Source organism: Grus americana, chromosome 5, assembly GCF_028858705.1.
Source record: "Grus americana isolate bGruAme1 chromosome 5, bGruAme1.mat, whole genome shotgun sequence".
NCBI lineage: Eukaryota > Metazoa > Chordata > Aves > Gruiformes > Gruidae > Grus > Grus americana.
In genome coordinates, this window is record NC_072856.1 from 65,042,868 (window position 1) to 65,057,232 (window position 14,365).

General features: G+C 46.1%; 1 long non-coding RNA gene across 1 annotated transcript in view; it reads right to left on the bottom strand.

The window, feature by feature from the left end:
* Positions 1–14,365, bottom strand: part of LOC129207286 (uncharacterized) — a 70,056-nt gene that overhangs the window by 14,239 nt on the left and 41,452 nt on the right. Inside the window, exon 2 of the long non-coding RNA XR_008577418.1 lies at positions 7,716–7,758. This is a non-coding gene — a long non-coding RNA (uncharacterized LOC129207286). The remainder of the gene's footprint in view (positions 1–7,715; positions 7,759–14,365) is intronic.

Here is a 14,365-nt window from a genome sequence, read left to right on the forward strand (position 1 = left end):
TCAGGGTCCCTTTGGGAAAAAATGCTGGTGCCATTGAAATCCACATCAAAACTTCCAGTGAGTTTAATAAGGGCATGTTTAGGCCCTGTGCCTAGTTCTGCTGGCAAAAGAGCATTATCAGTAAAATGCTAAAGACCCTCAACGGGACCCGATTTCAGCAAGACATTAATATGCAAGGCTCCCCATTCTAGCTCTATTTTTGGGTACTGCAACACGTTATCCCAATCCAAATTGGGAAAGAGAAATCTAAAAGTGCAAAAGCCATTTTGTTCCATGTTTAGAAAGAAGCTGACATATCTGAAGCAAAGATTTAGATCGAGCTGTGCTTATCCAAAGGAGTTTTCTTCATTTTACAAGCCCCAGCAGATTTTCCGCTGGGACAGAATCACTTTCTGCACAATCCCTGGCCAACGTGGGAAGCCGCAGCCCCGTCGGTGTTTCTGTCACCAGCACAGAGAAGAGGCAATCCCAGTTCAGCTTTGGCTCCCATGGGATGCATTTTAGTGTGCTTAGGCTGGATTTTATGCCGTCCCATATCATTCCTTCACCTCCTTATTTATCATTTAGGAACTTGGTCCCCCCGCCCTCCTGGCTTTGCCCTACATCCAGAGAAGGGACACAGGCACATGCGGCATCGCTGGTAGCAGCTGAGGGCCGATGCAGGATGTGCAGCAGGATGTTAGAAGATGAAAGAGGACTGCTGTCCCCAGCCACGTCTCCTGACCCCCCTCCGCCAGGAAGAGCCGGCAAGCCACTCCGGCAGGCGAGCAGCCCCTGCGTTATCTCTGAGAAGGGCTCCGGCGTCATGGTGGGGCGAAACAGGGAAAACAAACCACTCACTCACCCTGTCTCCAGGGGGGTTAAATGTGAAGTTTAGATTAAACAAACCATGTAATGAAATATCTTACATTCCCATTAACGGAAATCATAGATGCAATCAGGAAGGACGAACTATGGGGTCACGTTTCCCCCTCTGGCACCGTCTTTGTCTCTCACACCCACCCTCGTGCACCACACAGACCCACACGTACACAAACACACAACCGCTCTCCTCCTGGCACGCTCCCCTGGGCATTTACAGGTGGGACGTCCTCCCCGAGCGGCAACCCTCCGCACCACAGCAGTGTCGGGGCCAGCCTGCTTGGGATTGCCAGGGCTTCTAAAAATAATCCAGGGTATTTTATAAGACATTTAAAGGTTAAAATCCAGGTGAGAACAAGTCCTTCACATTGGCAGCGGGTTCTGCAAGCTACTGTCCCCCCCGAGCATCCCCGCTGCCCTCCACAAGCCCCTGCTACACCCCCTTGCCCCCCCTCTGTTGGACCAGCCTTCCCCTTCCCCTCAGAGCCAAAAAACCTTTGCATTTCTAAACCTAATCGTTTTGTCGGAGCAAACTTTGAACTACTTTTAAAGTAGAGAAGACTAGGCAGAAGAGAGGTTAAAATCTCCGACGGTCGCAGCCTTGCAGGGTGTCCTGGCTCTTGCTGTGCCTCCCTCCACCTGGGCAGCAAAGAGCCGCCCGCGCGCGCTGGGAACAAGCAAGAATTAAACAAATCCCATCTGCCACCGCCGCCGTCGGACGAGAGCGCTGAGAAAACGCGCACCGCACCACAAATGCCAAGAGAGCTGGCGAAACGTCAGGAGGGTAGAGCAAGACAACGCCATGTTCACAAGCTGTAATCTTGTTACAGCTACGCCGGGCAGTCGAAAAGCTTTTATCGGGGCAGGAGAGTTGCCATAAATAAGTCTTTCCAGACATGAAGATTTTCTGTATTTTAACTTTTGGAGCTGCAATTCCCAGTGAAGGTCATTGGCTTTAGGCAATGGGTTTTTAGAGAGAAAATCTGAATGCAGCTGATTTAGTCAACGAGCTGGAGGCCAAAACAGCTTATTTAGCCTATGACAGAAATTAGTAAAATTGTACACTTCTGCAGAGGCCCTGCATGGCCACAGGTCTCCTTGCAAGAGCTGGGAAGCACAAAATGTTCATTCCTCTCCCAACGAAGCCACACACAGGGCATCCAGTGACAAACATCATCCCCCCTGCCCCTCTGCAGCTGCCCCCATGGGCATGAACCACGCTGGGTGCAGCACTTTTTTTAGCTTTCAGCCTCCCATTATGGCTGCTGTTCCCATTCACTTCAATGGACTTTTTTGCCCAGCTGAGAAGTTGTGGTATTCGCCCTGCCGTGCGCTCGCCTCTGCTGATTTCGAATCAAAGCATTTAGCAGGACTATCCTCCAGCTCAACCGGACTTCGCAGGTTTCCATTTTCAACACAAAAACGCAAACACACCCGAGCGCAAAAAACATCGTTTCCCATGCCTGCCTCTTCCTAGCTGCCAAAGTCAGAGGGCAAGGCAAGATTCGGTGTGGCAAGCAGCTCCTTTTCGTCATCCGATACTGCGGTTCCTAAGGCTTCGGCGGTGCTGCTCCACATCAGCAGCAGATCTGTTCAGCTGGGGTTCCAGGAGGGCGGTTGTTTTCAGGGTACAAGGGCCCTTCTGCTTTCCAGCCAAATAGCTACAACTAACAAAAACATTGCTGGTAAACCATGTGTTAGCAACATATTCCTGATATAATCCAACCAGATTTATTGTTGGCAGTATGAAGATTTCAGCAAGGCACAATATGATTTTTTTTGAAAGACCACACCTAATTAGCTGCATTTAAAGTAACGTTCATTAGCCCTTTTTCCACAGCAGAAACTAAACAAACATGCATGCTGACCAAGCAGAATTGAGAATTTTTTCCTTGATTGCCTTCTGCATCCCATAGGCTGAATTTTGCTTTTTTGTTACGAATGAGTTGATTTTTTGCAGGCTCTGGCAATCCTTTTTGACTTCACATCTTCCCCGAAAGCTCTCCACGTGGAAGCTCTCCACCATATCCTCAGGGAGCTCTTCCCACTATCAACATGCAAATGCTGAGATCACAAACCCCGTATTCAACCCACGTACTCCAGTAAAGAGAATACAGAAGAAAACCATCCCCTCCATCCTACCTCTCAGTACCTGTCCTGCTACATCAGGGTTAGCCCCTTGTAGGAAAGGACTATTTCGTTAATAATTGACCTGCTTTTAATCTGCAGGGATAATCCTTTTCTTGCTAGGGAGCTGTATCTCACCCGAGCACAGCTCCTCTCCAGCAAATGCTACGTTGCGTCTTGGTAGGAAATGCTACATCTGGGTGCTTTTGTCACTTCACAAAAAGCATCAGCTTACAGAGATGATTTATTTAGTCCCAGATAACAAACAGACACCCCACTGTTAACATCTCTAACAACATGTTCACCCTTCAGTAAGTTACCAAGAAAACACTTGTAGATCATTACTTCTGTCTAAAACTCATTTGGTAGCTCCATCGCTCTCTCTCCTAAAAAGCCCCTGTGGCTCTTTAAAATACTAATTAATCTGTAAATGGATTATTGACTTATTTTTACATCAAACCACCATTTATTCGTTCTTCTTCTTCTCCTATAAGCAGGAGAAAGCTATGCTCCCAACGGATAAATGGAAAAGACCTCCTAAGCATGGCACTGGACAGGCCTACACGTCTCTCTCCCATCCCTTCTCCAGGCTGTATTTTGATGCTGGTACCTAACCTGGACTCTCAGCTCCAGGGCTGAGCAGCCCCATGGCCAAGCAAGCCATGTCGTTGGCTGAGGGAATAGCAAGAGCCCTCATGGTACCGACTGATGGGGGTCCCACGGGATGCAGGCACAGCAATGTAATTGCTGTTAGTCAGATGCAATGCAGATGTCTGTAACTATTTGGGATGCTGATTGCTGTGACTCAGTGCGAGGTCCTCAGCCAACTGATAGCATCATAGCACAAGGAGGATAATAATGTCTGATTGCTACAAGGTACTGCAACAAAAGCCGTCTCAGGGCTCCTGTTCCATTTTGGCATCTGCTCCGTGCAGCATTACTCATCATCTACAGAGACCTCTTAGTCTATTAAGCAAGGAACTTGAAGATTTAGTCTTTTCTAATCATTGTACCACCAGTGCGACTTGAGGAATGAATACTCAGCCCAGCTCCCCTGTCCCCACCCAGCCTGTCCTCCGCTCCTCATGCCGAATACATTAACTCCACCAGAAGATATTTGCGTGCATCAAATTTGGTGGGGACTGGGATCCAAGCCCCTAAAAGAGAAAAAGCCAAATATGCATTAAACAATAGAGACAACTGAGCGTTCTGCAGCTTGGAGAGGCATGTAGCATTCCGTCATTAAAACCTAAACATCAAATAAATTAATTATATATGGCAACAATAGGAACTAAACCTGGTCTGTGTTTTTAAGGCATCCTAATTGAAACCAGACCTGGGTTTGCACTTCCTTTGTGGTCCAGGTGGACGCTCATTGTCCTCTGAACATAACGAGGGTGCTACAAAGGCTTTTCCCCAGCCCTGCAGCCCCTGTTCAAGATCACAGCAGCTTGCTCAGTTTGAGAGCTTTCTTCCTCTTGTTATACAGTGCAGGGAGAGGAAGCAGGGGTTGTTATTGCTGCACTGAGCTCGGGCTTTTGATAATATTAAACTGTTTAGGTTGGATGTGAAACCTGACTTTGTCGAGAACCATATGGTGCTTAAATGATGTTGCTGCCTTGCAAGTCTGCAGGGTGGAAAACAGGGCCAGGTTCCACAATATCTGCAAATTACCAAAGCTGTGAATTTAATGAAGAAGGAAGAAAGATTAAGGAAGTTCTGTCTTTGGTGGCAAAGGTATAACCAAGCACAGGAATACCCAAGGGGGAGAGAAGATGCCACTGCAATAAATTACAGAACATGCTTAGGTGTGGATTTAACTATGCACTAAGAAAGAAGGAGACTTCGAGGAGCTCGGAGCTCACAAACCTTAAGCTGAGACACTAACCTCTCACAGGCTAGAGGGAACATCATCACCATAAATCTTTTATAATTGTAATGATTATCATAATTTTGAAAATCTTATTTGATAATGATCAATAGTGATCACCCGCAGTATTTTATAGCTTCACTTTTATTAAAACACAGCATTTGCTGCATCAGGGTTCAGTGCATAGTTGGTGACACTCATCCAGAGAGCACACCACGCCAGAGGGATCTCAGTCAGGATCTCTGGGATCAGCACACAAACAAGATGATGTCTCAAGAGTGCCTACTATTTTCTGCCTCTTCAGCAGTGCTGTACGTAGTTGGTGAAGTGCTCCAGCATCCTTCAGGATGAAAAGTGTCATGTAAGTGTAAAATAATACTGTTAAATGTGAGAGGAAAATATGCACTCATGGCCTGGAAGCATTCTCTGCAATGGCATGAAACATCAATCCAGACTTCCTCAGAGGCAATAAGAACCATGGGAGTGTTCTTCTCCAATATGACCACGATCATATATTACTTTTCTGCTACAGCAAGAACTTTTATTTTTTTTAAAAAAATAAAAACCCAAAACAACGAACAAAAAAAAACGAAACACCAAAACAATTTTTAAAGACCCTTTAAAAATTATCTTTTCATTTATTCTATTCATCTCAGGAAAGGCAGAACTACTGGAAGAAAAACCTCTGATGTAAGAAAATCTCTACGACAGAACTGGGGCTGGCAGCTGAATTCATTGCCTTCCACACTTGCATCATGGGGAAAGCCCTTAGAGGGCTGTTACCAAACGACAGGGATGATTTCTTATGGCCCAAGCCTTCCAAGAGGTGGCACAAAAATCAAGACTATTCAGATAGCCTTATTAGCACCTACATCCAACCCTGAGAATACGTCTGCTGAAGGCTATGGCTCAAGCAGGGTGCACCAGCTCCTGCCAAGCCACCGCATTCATTGTCTGTTGCCGTAGCAAGTCACACGATATAACCTCATGGAAAAGGTCCACCTAAAACCAGCCCAGGTACTCTGCTCTGTCAGACAACAGTTTCAGTTCTCTGAAGGTTAAAAATCATCTCCTAATGGTCAGCTTAAATTACTGGTGGTCCGTTTGTGTCTTCCATTTGTGTCTTCTTGTTCCTTATGTCCGATAGTTTTAATATTCTCCCCTCACGCTGGTGTTCAAGCCTAGATACACTTGTGGAGTGAGTACATGTCTCCCCAGCTCCTCTTTGGTGTGTAAACAGGTCCCAAGAACCCCAAGTGATGGACATCCCACAGCCTCCCCACTCTTCTACCACACCGTTTTGCAATTCTTACATTAAAAGTTGTGACTAACATTTAATCTAGATCTCCATTGCTGCAGATCAGGCCTAGTTTGTTTCCTTCCTTTTTGCGGCAACTTTTGATACTTGAAGACCGTCTGGACATTTCAGTCTTCTCTGGACCACAGGTTCCCCAGCTGGTTTGCTTCATTGCTTTCTGCATTGCCCCAGGTGCAATTCTCCCATTTGAACTAGCAAGAAACAAGTAACTGTGGACCAGGTGGACCTTCATTAACACTGTCATCCCTTTCCTGCCCCTGGTTTTGTCTCCCACCATACACTCAGTCTGAACTCTGCTCCAAGCCAAGCAAAGCCAGCTCTTCTCATTGTTCTCTGCCCTTACCATTCCTCGAGCTCCAGCCACCTGTTTTTCACAACAGACTTCCTAATATTTCAGGACCATATCAACTACCAATACCCACAGGCATCTCTTCTCCCCTTGTCTAGCCTAACTAGCAAGCTGGTCCCTTGCAGTGGGAAATCCCATGACTCTGTGCCCATGCTGTCCCATCCCAGCACTCTCCCTTCCCTCTCCAAAGACACCCACCTCCTCCTAGAAGATTATCCAGGACTCTGTATCAGGGACATTTCCCCAGCTCATGTTGTCCAAGGTGTCACAAGCTCACTGGCAACTAATTGGAGCTCATTTCAAGGCCAACTCTTGTGTGACTTCCCCAGCAATTTCTTCCCACCCCCCAAAAGTCTCCTTTTAGCAAAAAGTCCACTAGTTCTCTCTTTTAGACATTCTTATATCCACTCACATCCAATCCTTGTATTATGCTTCCCCTGTCAGCTCACCTAGTCATTTTTCACAAGGCACTACATCAAGTACTTCACTGAATCCAGCTAGGAAATGCCATAGATCTAATCTATGTCTGGAAAAATCCATTATTTTATCAAAGATATCAGATTCATACAACACAATCTGCCTTTGCTAGATCCAGGCTGCATTCTCTCCAATTTCCTATTAACCTCCATGCTTTATTTTTCTCCCTGAATGTTCATTTATATCCATATAATTGGGGTCAGACTGCTGGACTCCAACCCTTCCCTCTCCCCTTCTTACGTACAGATCTGTCTTTCCTGTTACCTTCAGCCATTGCCTGCTTCCCCCACTTTGATACACTCGAGAGCCACCGTTGCTACTGGATGTGCAATGCAGCATTTTCCGTGCTCTGGTCGGGAGATTTTCTACCTTGTTTCCATCCCCTCACCACCAGCCTGAGTGCACTCAAGTCTGAAATTGGCTCCTCTCATGAATGTGGTAATTTCTGCACCCACAGTCTCATTATCACTCTCCCACCTGGTTTTGCCTTAATGTTCACTTTGCTGCCTTACTCACAACTGGGGCAAGTGATTTGATTTGCTTTCAGGCCACACTTAAGGTTATCTTTAATATCAGCCTCAATCTCATTACACAGAAAACTTCACTCCCTTCCTTTTAAAATACATCTATTGAGCAGAACTGTATTTGTTTAAATTTTCTTCTCATTTTTTCCAGACCATCAGCACATGCACTGCTTTGCTGATGAGCCTTACCTCCAGGAAGAGGGCCAGGTAGTCTTTTCCTTGTAGACATCTCCTGCAAAGAGACATCAATGGAGAATGGTTTTAATTTCCTACTCTGTATCAAGAGCTTGAGTCAAACCACATCCACCCAGCCTTTGGGACACATTCCCTCCTTGTTGTAATCACAGAAACACTGATTTCTATTTCCAATTTCTACTTCCAAATCCAATTTATAACAAGAAAACCCTGAGGAGCCCCAGGGTGAACAGCAGGTAATGAGGAGGAGCGAAAAAGACAAATAAAAGAGACACGGCTCAAAATGACCCTGTAGGGAAAGACCTGGGGGAATCCCTCAAGCAGCCAAAGGAGAGGTGGGCAGAGCCCATCTGTCCACACCCCAGTCACCACCCTCATAAAAAGGAGAGCTCCCAAATATACGAGATCATTACAACCAGCAGCTAAGCCCTTCCGCGGTGCCTGTGCGTGCCGTAAGGGGAAAAAAAGTGCTTCTGCTAGCACCGGAGAGGTTTGCCAAGGAAAGAAACAACTGCTGGCAGCCTCAGCTCCTGAAGATGTCAAAATGAGTGTTCAGATCTTGTCAGAAAGACAAATTAATGTCCAGATGGGCTAAATCTGATCCATCCAAATGAATGGAGCTGTTACTGATTGATACCAGTTAGGAACATGACCTACTGCCTAGTACTCAACAAAGCATGGGTATTCACAGTTTTTAGGAACCAAACGCTACAGGATAAATAATCTGGAAAGTCTCCTCCATTTTCAGAGTTGCTATGTTTTTATTTCTAAATGTTTGACGAGGACACAATTTGCATATTCTCCCCACTCCCATTAGCCGCAGATTATGGCATGGAAGCAGCACATTTTATCACATGTAGAGCTAACACTTTGCTTTGGCATCTCTAACGCTGGAGAGTAGTTATTTCCTCCTGGGCATTTTCAGTCTGTCTTCCAGGTCCTTTTAAGTCAGATGGTCAGAGCTGTGTCTGACAGCGTACTAGGACAGAGTTTCAGACAGAGTTAACGCTCATCCCCCGCCCCCCCCAAATCATTAGGCTTAAGCAAGAAAACAAGCAAGGTTGCTCCAAACAAAGCAGCCCTGACCTAACCCCCAGGAGCACCCATATGTGCTATCTGGGGCTCTGATGAGGTCACAAAAGTCTGCAGTGACTTTGGTTGTCATTAGAGATTTCATTACAAAATAGCAGCGTAAAGGTATTTACATGACTTGCACTGCCTGCACCCCACAGTCACCTAAATGTCTCTGCCTTGCTGAAGTCATCTGTAAACCTAAGGATCAGAGCCGTGCAATTATTTGGGTGCTCACAGGAGACAGACCCCCTTCAGAAAGCCGGACTTGGGTTCTCCAGTGACTCCACGCTTAGTCCACCCTCTCCCCTTCATGTGAGCCAATTCCTCCTGCCTTATGCATCTGAACCCCTTCCTGCACGTGGGAAATTACTTCTCTTGCAAAAGTCAAAACCAAATCAGCAGCACTTCTGAAACCACGCAGGAAGCGCTTTAGAGGGGACCTATAATCTTAACTTTGGTCAGCCTCATTGGAAATGACACTGCACAGCACGAAAGGCATCAGAGGAAAAGGCAAAGCTACATCTCTGGCTTCTGAAGTCACCTATGTGCTGTGAAAAAGTGGATTAATTTCACACCAAAACCACAAATGCCAAACCATCATGCTTCATGCAGGAATGAAAGCCCCAGCAGAGCCTCCTACCCAGCTTCTTCAGACCACCCCGCTTCCCTGCCAGCCAAAACACCCCCGATAGCGACAGCCAGAAGAGTTTTTATCAGTCTCTTTCCCTGGTTCCCCATTATTCCTAAAGATTTGCATTGCTGCGGAAATTCCCAGCATTTCAATCTGACCACAAACCTTCACTAAAGAAACTCTCCCACAGTTTATTATGAGTCCATTTTATGAAACGAATGTGATGGTAGTCTACTAATTGATATCTGGCAGGAATTAAATGAGAGCGACTTCTCATGTTGCTGCCTCCCTGGCTGGTCAGTTCTTTCATTCCTCTATGCATCAGTCAAAACTGAGTTAGAGAAATTGCTGCTAGCATTTGATCAAAAGATGCACCAAGCCGAGACCTCGATTTGGATGGCACGGGAAAGGCTGCTTCTCCAGGAAGGAGACATTGAGAGGGTAAATGAGTGACCCTCCAAAAATCTTTACTGCAAGTTTTACTTAGCTGAACATCTGGCAAATGTGGAACTTTTACTGGCTAGTTTCACATAATACAGCTTTTAAGCTAGCAGAACAAAAAGTAGATGGGAGTAAGGAGAATTAAATAGCAGCTATTAAAAGAAAAATAATCTTGCCTTTCATACCTCTTTTTCATTTTTTCCTACCTCTTTTTTTTTTCTCCCTCCATTGTTTTGGCAGGTGAATTTGATGCGCTAAATCCATCCCTGGTGGTACTATACCAAACCAGCATTTATATGTCAGGAGAAGAGCAAGTTTTGACAGTAGAAACCCAGTTACAGGCCACAATGTCATTACATATTTTTTCTGTGTTGCTGCAATGTATTAAGTGAAGCCTTGCTTAGAAAAGTGGATATAATCAGTGAAATGAGAGAGCCTAAATAAGTATTTACACTATGGAAATCAGAATGACTTCTCTAGATAAAACACTTCTTGCATGCCGTGGAAAAGCATCTTTTGTCTTTATGATAAAGCAGCATCAAAACAGTATCTTTGAACCAATTTTATGCAAAACACCCATTGCAGCTGAGTAGATGGGTACACTATTTTGATTTCAACTCGGCTCAAATTTTACTCTAAGGCCCTGACCTTTTTCATACGTGACAATATTCAGATAAACAGAGCTCTGCTTCTAATGGGTACCTGTGAGACTGATTAACCAAAAATAAGAGTGTGCATTAGGACCGAACTAAGTTCATTTCACATGGAAATAGCTTGCAAAGTGTTAGAGGACCCAGCCAGGGAATAAACAGCAGCATGTGGATGAGGAAGTCAAAGCACTAAGAATAAATTACAAATATGTCACTAGCTGCACAGTTGTGATGGCTATTCCACACCTCAGAAGTTGCTCCTCGCATAATTTCAAATAACAAATACATCCATAAAACATCTGATTGAGTTAGAGTTGGTTAAAAGAATGCTGTACTTACTGGAAAGTCTAAGGTGAAATCTGCACAAGGAGAAAAAAACTGTGCTAGCAAACACTGGAAGTTACATTAAAATATCAAACAGTATTTCAGGTACACTTCTCCTTCATTAGCCTGGGTTAAAGTGTCAGTGGGTATGGTTTTGTAGTGCAATGCTTATTTAACCAATAGAGGATCCATTTCCAAATCTCATCATGCACTGAATTTCTGATAGTTTCAATTTACAAACTCAGAAAAAATCCAAAAGAAGGGCTGGATCCTGCACAGTTCTTTCTTTCCTCCAAGCGTGCCGTTGGGTGGATTGTTTTCTTTACACCCCCCCCGTGCTCCCTCTCTTTGGGCCTCCACCACCATAAGGGCAATATCACGTCTCTTGGCTTGCAGGATGCTATTTCTGGAAACACCATCTTGCAGAAAGCCGTGGCATGGAAGTTATGATTCATACATTTCATAGGAGCAGAAGTGTTAGTGAATTTGGGCAGGTGGCGGGGTGGCACCGTGAGCGTGAGGTGGCATGACAGATGTCAGCAGCCAGGAAAGTATGCTCCAGAGATGCAAGACATGAAGAGTTACAAGCCTCTGGGGAGTTATAGCCACTTACATCAGACCTGGGAAACTGGGCATCATAAGCACACTGGCATTTAATGTTTTGCCTGCCATTTTTGCAGCTTATGTCACACCGTGTCCACACCGTCTTCTGTGTCTGAAACTTCTCCCTTCTTGGCTTCTGTTTGCCTCTCAACTCTGCCTTCACCACCTCTCTCACTCTTTCCCACACCACCGCTCAGGCAGGACCAGGACATTACACCATTTCCCCTGCAGTCTTCCCCCTCTCCAGCCTTGGCCATCCCTCCTGCTGCCCCTCGCGCCTGGCACTTTCCCCTCTCCTTCTTGCCAACACGATCACCTTGAATTCAGCTCCTTCCCCAGCTCTATTGCTTTCTCTCCTCCAGCTCCAGTCATTTTTAACCGATGTAATGTAAAGATCCTTAACTAGGGATACACAGCACAACAGCAGCAAGAAATGCTTTGCAACACTGCATGGTCCAAGGCATTTCAAATCTGAAATATTTTCTTAAGTGGTAAGTTCCTCAGCAGCCCATGCCCAGCCTTCGTATTGCAAAGTGTTGAGGTTTGTAATAAATCATAGCTTCCACTAAAGCCGGAGCATGGCCCAGCCTCAGAAAGGTGTTGGACCAACTCCACAGCTGCTTTCCAAAGCATCCATCTTCACCTCACGCTTTGTGCTGCAAACAGGGTTTTCAGACCTCTTTTTCAAACTGCTCTGAAAGGACTCTCTTATTCTGAGGAACAGTCTTAATAGGGAACTTTTCTTATTTGGTGGGAAGAATGGATGCTCCTCTGTGGGCCAGGGGAGAGAAAATAGCTCCTCTGACAGCAACAACCCCCTGTCCAAGGCTCACGATTGCACAAGGAGAGGGAGCCCGGAAGAATAGGAAGAGGAGCCCGACAGAAATTCAGCGGCACAAAGAGGGTTAATAAACCTACAAGAAAAACCTGACACAGGAGGAAGAGCAGCACCAGCCACAAAAGTTTGTGAGCATCTCTCTTAAAAAGTAGGGCTGCTGTTATGGACCGCAGTGTCCCCTACAAAATGAGGCAGCAGGGAAGGATGCTGAGCGCTGCTCGGTCCCTCCCTGCCGTGCCAGCAGCTTCACAGGCTGTCCTGGGCACAGCGTGATCGAGAGCCCCAGGGCTTCCAGGGCCAGGACAGCACAAGCCAGCTGGACCCCGTTTTCTGGTGACAATCCACAAATCCTTCCCCTTCACACGTATAAGCCCATTCATCTCGCCGTTCTTCGCAGCGCTGGCCGTCTCTCGTATAAACACTGTGTAGTGTGTGTGGCGCGCTGCAATACTTTAAGGACATTGGAATGCACTTTATCAGCACTTTTAAACACTGCAGCTTTATGAGGGGAGCCTGAAAATGTATTTACCATTCCAGACCGTGCACAGATGTGCTTTTAATATAACATCCTGATGTTTTTCTTCTCTTCTCATGACCCCTTGCTGTCCAGGCAAGGGCGCTCGCCCTTCCTCATGCCACCAGATGCTCCAGGAATTCTCCCTAGAGCACCAACCACCAGAGATTTCCTTGAATCGGAGCAGCTCCTTCATGTCTTCTGCTGATGCTCTTCTATGGGTGCTGTGAGGTTTGCTTTATGAGGAATCTCCTTAACCACCCGCACTTGCCACATGTGTGTTTCCTAACTGATGTCACCAGTATTTACATGTCTCCAAGGACCTTCCTCCTGTGCGCCAACCATGTGTGCAGAGCTGTTGATCGCTCAGTGTGTGGCATAGTAGGTCATGCAGATTGCCATGGACAGATGGACGACCCAGAGCTCTTCTGGGCTCCTCCCAGGAGGCTGAAAGCTAGAGATATTTGGGACTGAGGGGAAATGCCTCCTGTGGTGCTGAAGTCACCATGTGCTTTGAGGCACAGCCTTCAGGAAGGCTCTCCTGATCTCAGGAACATGTTTGTCCCCCAGACTCAGTAGTAGTGAAAGCCCCACAGTAGTGAAAGACAAACAATGAAAAATTCATCTTGGTTCTGCTGGTTGTAGTGGGTCAAGGGAAAGAAACCCTTCCCAACTGAAGGAAAAAAGGAAAAGAATCTAAAGGGCAAGAAAACATGGGGAAGCAGGAAGGAAGAAGAACGTGCAGAAAGGTCTTCCCTTGGGAAAAGCAAGAAGCACTTAAAGCCATTTTCTCTAATCTGAGCTGCTGTATTTACAGCTCCATTCGACAGAAGTTGTTTCCCAGCTATATTCTCCTATATCTGTGACACCTCTCTTCGATATTTACTATTTATGTAGAGCCTCCCAGGTGTTACACCAGGAGAGCTGCCAGGCCCAGCAAAGGCAGAAAAGCAAAGGCAAAACCCCCAATCCCTCTCTGGTGCCAGCTCTCAGTGGCTCACAGTGAACTGCTTGCAGAGAACCAGGATCTTCTGCAACACACAGAAAGTCATCACCTCATCCAGAGGCTGGCATCTTATGCTAGTCTTAACTACGAGGTTACCCTCCCCATTTCTGGAGCAGGGCTCACACATGTCCCCATGGGTGTTGCAGCTGGTGCCCCAAGAGCTCAAAACCAACTTGGGGGTGCAGCCACATCTCAGTTGCTAACAGCTGAATGAGGTCCACTGTGACCACTGTGGCTGATGACAAGCAACACAGCACAAGGCAACACATAAAACCCACAAGGTCAACAAATGACAAGAATGTAAAATAAACTCAGCAGGGACTGGCTCAACAGGAGCACGATTTGTTCCTATGTGAGGATCCACCTGAGACCCTGCACGCCATTTAATCCTTGGAGCTGGGGCCAGCTCCCATTTCTGTCAAGGGAAGATTTTCCATTTACTTTAATGGATCTGGAACAGGCCCAAGCAGAGCTGTATAATAAGCAATGTTTTTATTCAACAAGAGAAATAGCCTGCTCCTGATTCCCTCCTACTCCTCTGCACCAGCTGTAGGTCAGAATCT